The following is a 4,803-nucleotide window of genomic DNA, read 5'->3' as shown; positions in this document are numbered from 1 at the left end:
ATATATATATATATATATATAATTATTAGTGACAGAGCGGCATTATTAATACCAAAACGCAGTCTTTATATCCAACTTAACGTGGATGTAATGTTATAGAGCCGAATACTGCAGTTTTTATGATAAGACCTCTCATAAGTACACCTTGTGCATAATTACACACACACACACACACACACACACACACACACACACACACACACACACACACACACTTCAACTTTACAATAAAAATCTGTTTACCTTTCTCTCGTTGCATACCTGAGAGTTCTATCAACCCGGATACATTCCTCCAGAAACCTCATATTTTTTTTCGTTCTTTCTATCCTTCTTCCTTCTTATGCCTTTTTTCCTTCCTTTTCTCTTCTACTTTTTTCTATCTTCTCATCTCCTTCCCTAGTTTCTTTTTCGTTCCTTCTTGCTAATGTGAATTTCGTTTACTTTTTCTTTCACAAACAGTTTACATTAATCTTTTACTCGTTCTTCATCTTCTTAAGTTACACAAGAACAGTTGTAAAAAAAATATATATATATATTACACCTAGCACCTCTTATATTTTCGTGGCATATGAAACCTTTCTTAGGTTGTAAAACTTATACATAGCAAAGACTTATGCATCCACAAACATCGTAAGATATATCTTCAGAAATATTGAATTAAACCGGACAAATAAACAACTGGGATATTTCGTCAGTCATGCCTTTTCCACACACCATCTACATAGATTTAGCAAATATTATCATCATTCTTTAATCTCCATCACACTTTTAGATTTTTTCTTTTTACACTTGCTTTGTATATCCGCCAGAGATATTCTCTGATTAAACAGTTATGTATTCAAAGTATTCCAACCGTGACAATTCAATCGATTTTCTTTTTTCTTTTCAGTTAACTTCGCTCAGTTTATCCGATATTGTTTTCATAAGCAAGACACAAAACTCTGACCGAAAACTCTTAGATTCAAATGCATCCCATCCGTGACCTTTCCATTGGCATTTTTTTTTCTTCCTCGTATACTTTCTTTACGACTACATTATCATCCCAAAAGTCCGCCTTTTCTTTCCTAAAATAATGAAGAATGTGATTTAAGAGACTTGTCGGCTGCTTCTCTTTACAAAACTAGCTTCTGTTTAACAATAAACTCAACAGCGTTGTCGGCTTCATAATATATATATATATATTATGTGTGTGTGTGTGTGTGTGTGTGTGTGTGTGTGTGTGTGTGTGTGTGTGTGTGTGTGTGTGTGTGTGTGTGCGCGTGTGTGTGTGTATGTATGTGTGTGTGTGTTTACATGTGCATATGTATATATATATAAATATATGCGCGTGTGTGTGTGTATGTATGTATGTATGTATGTATGTATGAGTGTGTGTGTGTATGTATATGTGTATATATGTATATGTGTGTGTGTATGTGTATATATATATGTATGTATGAGTGTGTGTGTGTGTTTACATGTGCATATGTATATATATAAATATGTGTGTGTGTGTGTGTGTGTGTGTGTGTATGATATTTAAAATTCGATGTGTTAATTGTTCAATTAGTTTCAGTAATTATTGTCGTTGCTGCTCCTGTTGCTGTTGTTGTTGTTGTAGATTTTAGCTGCTGCTGCTGCCGCTGCTGTCGTCGCAGCCGATCTTACCGCGCGGCTTTATTTCTTCGTTTCAATTACATTCACTTCTTTTCTTTCTTTTATTGCCATTCGTACTATTCCACCATTATTGTGTAACTGTTGTTGTTGTTGTTATTGTTGTCGAGCTCTGAATGAGCCGATCCACAATTAAAGCCATTCCAGCCACGACCATTCCGTTTAATTTTCGAACACACACACACACACATATATGTATATATGTATGTATATATACGTGTGCGTGTGTGTGTGTGTGTGTGTGTGTGTGTGTGTGTGTGTGTGTGCGTAGGATTATTTTATGAATTCTGTCTTTTTCCTTTTTTTTTTTACTGTTTCCTTTTTCTAAAGACACTCGGAGTATGAGCTGAGGGAGACTTGGCTGCTATTTCTAGATAGCAATTCGTGAGACCACGTGGTCCTATTGTTGTCGTCTCTAATTACAATTTATTTTGCTTTTATAGTGATTATTGTTTTACATTATTTACATTTGACAGAAATTTGTCCTCATCTTGTTTGTTGTTAACATAATAATAATAATAATAATAATAATAATAATAATAATAATAATAATAATAATAATAATGATAATAATAACAATAATAATTGTTTTGTCTTGGTATAAAAAGATGGGCTACAGCAAATATTCTGCTGAATACCACAGATTTGCTTGTCAGTTGTTTGACCTTAACCAGTTGAGCATGTCCCTTGGTGGCTGACGATATGTGCATCTCTGATCACGAGCAGAAGTAGTGGGGGAGCATCATAGCCATGTGTTGAGAGGAATTCTTTGGGGTTTGAATAATTCACCTTTGGAAACATGGGTGTTTTGCTCAACATCCTTAAACAAACCTTATTCAGAGACCTTTTGAACGGGATGGGCTACTCGACCTGAAGAAAATTCTAACTGGGCCCCACCTGCAAGGTCATGCGCTGTTTATCTTGATATGAGATCACCATGTCGCGCACATATGGTTGTGATGCATGTGCCTGGTGAACCCTTATCAGACGGGTAGTCATGATGGGTATGCTGGGCTTCGTATATATTACCCCAGTGTCACTTTGATGGCATACACTTGTCTCTCACTCAATAATAATAATAATAACAATAATAATAATAATAATAATAATAATAATAATAATAATAAACTTACGGTGTCCTTGTTACGTTTATGACGGTTAGTGTTAGTGTAGTCTTAGTGTATAGGTGATAGTATTGTAGTGGTGTTATTATTTTTGTAGTAGAAGAGGGCAACAAGCTGGCGGAACCGTTAGCGTGCCGGGCAAAATGCTTACCGGCGTTTTGTCTGTCTTTAGGTTATGGGTTCAAATTCCGCCGATGCCCTTCATCTTCTTTTCGGGATCGATAAATTATAGTAGAGGAGGTTGGCGAGCAGGCAGAATCGTTAGCACGCCGGGCGAAATGCTTAGCGGTATTTCGTCTGTCTTTAACGTTCTGAGTGTGTTTATACACACTCATGTGCGTGCGTATGTGATTGTGTCTTTGTTCCTACCACGGTTTGAAAACCGGTGTTGATGCGTTTACGTCCCCAACACCGTAGCATAGCAGTTCGGCAAAAGAGACTGAGAGAAAAATTACCAGCGTAAAAAAAAAAAAATTAAAATTGAAAAAACTTATAAGTACTCAGGTTGAAACATTGAACTAAAATTTCCTCCCCGCGGTGCCCCAGCATGGCCGCAGCCTAACGACTGAAACAAGTAAAAGTTTAAAGATATCAAATTTATTTTGCTATTTAAATTATTCAACGATGTCTGTTTGAAGGGCAAAAACTTGCACGCATTATCATCCGTCTGACGGCCCTTAATCCCCTAAAACAAGATCCCGCTTCCATAAATCCGCTCGATCTCATTTCTGATATCATTAACCGACCTTTTACACGTTTCATTACCTTTAATCCGTCACCTCCGGACCAATAGTTTTAATCCTCTAATATACGGTTGCCATAACTTACGTTAATCAGCTATTAATTAATTCTATTATGATTAATCCGCCAATATCCGCGATAATTTTAATCTCATAGTATTAATCACATAATTTTATTCTTAATCTGATAGTATTAATCTGATAATTTTAATCTGATACCATTAATTTGCACGTACCTGGTTCTGCCCTGATTAATCCGTAAGCACCTGGTTTCATACTTTTTAACTTCCAAAGCTTGGATCCGAATCCGTTAATCCTCTGGTATCCGGTTAAATATCTTCAACCGCCAGCATACAGTCTAAACCCTATTAATCCACCAATATACGTTCCAGCACCTTTAATCCATCTGCATACTGTTATGATAAGATTAATAGGTCAGTACTCGGCCGTTGGCTTTAATCCATTAATGTAATCTGACGATAACGTTTATCCATCAGTACCGGGTAACTTCGGTTCTGAGACTATTAATCCGCCGGTGGCCGGGCTAATAGCTGCAATCAGGTCCGATAATATGAATGCACCAATGCCGGGCGAGTACTTCTCGTGTTTAGTAGCAAACAGTGACAGTGTTGATAAACATTGCAGGCATGACTGTCAGCAGCCGCCACCACCATCATCATCACCATCTCCCCGCCCCCGCCTTCTCCTCTTCCTCCTCCTCCTCTGCCGTCGCCATCTTAGCACTTATGGCTTCCATTAGCTCCCTCTCCCTTCCACCATCGCCATTTGCAATCTTACGACCGCTGCTACTTATAAAAACGACCAGGGCCACTCAGACTCCAAACAACCGCCGCCGCCGCCCCCCCCCCTATCTTCACACCACCACCGCCACCGCCACCACTACCACTGCCGCCACTACCACCCGCCACCACCGCCACCACTGCCGCCGTCGCCACCCCTCCCACCACCACCACAACTATTATTGCTTCTACCGCCGCCGGTTCCTTCCGGAACCCCATCCTCGCATCTCCTAAGTATCTCCGCCGCTTCTAGCAGCAGTGCCACGATCACGACGACCACGACCACCACTTCGACTACCACCACCACCACTACCACCACTGCTGTCGCTCCTGCTGCTCCTGTCGCCTCCGTCACTTCGAGCTGCACCTCCACGACGTCGATGACGACGACGACGACGATCACCACCCACGCCACCACCACCACCACTGCTAGCACTCTCGACAACGCTACCACGGTTACGAACACCCGTACGGGTACCAGTACTC

General features: G+C 39.9%; 1 protein-coding gene across 4 annotated transcripts in view; it reads right to left on the bottom strand.

Moving 5' to 3' along the window:
- LOC106871605 (cholecystokinin receptor) overlaps positions 1–4,421 on the bottom strand; it is a 128,152-nt gene extending 123,731 nt beyond the window's left edge. The window contains exon 1 of one of the 4 annotated variants that reach the window (XM_089356058.1): positions 3,754–4,421. The gene's annotated coding sequence lies outside the window, so the exon portion shown is untranslated. Of the gene's footprint in view, positions 1–243; positions 1,601–3,753 lie in introns of those variants that run through there. The other 3 variants (XM_089356055.1, XM_089356059.1, XM_089356056.1) reach the window with 3 other exon arrangements.
- Positions 4,422–4,803: the final 382 nt, after the last annotated feature.

This window comes from Octopus bimaculoides, chromosome 8, assembly GCF_046866305.1.
Source record: "Octopus bimaculoides isolate indiv1 chromosome 8, ASM4686630v1, whole genome shotgun sequence".
Classification (NCBI taxonomy): domain Eukaryota; kingdom Metazoa; phylum Mollusca; class Cephalopoda; order Octopoda; family Octopodidae; genus Octopus; species Octopus bimaculoides.
This window is presented reverse-complemented; position numbering and strand designations above follow the sequence as displayed.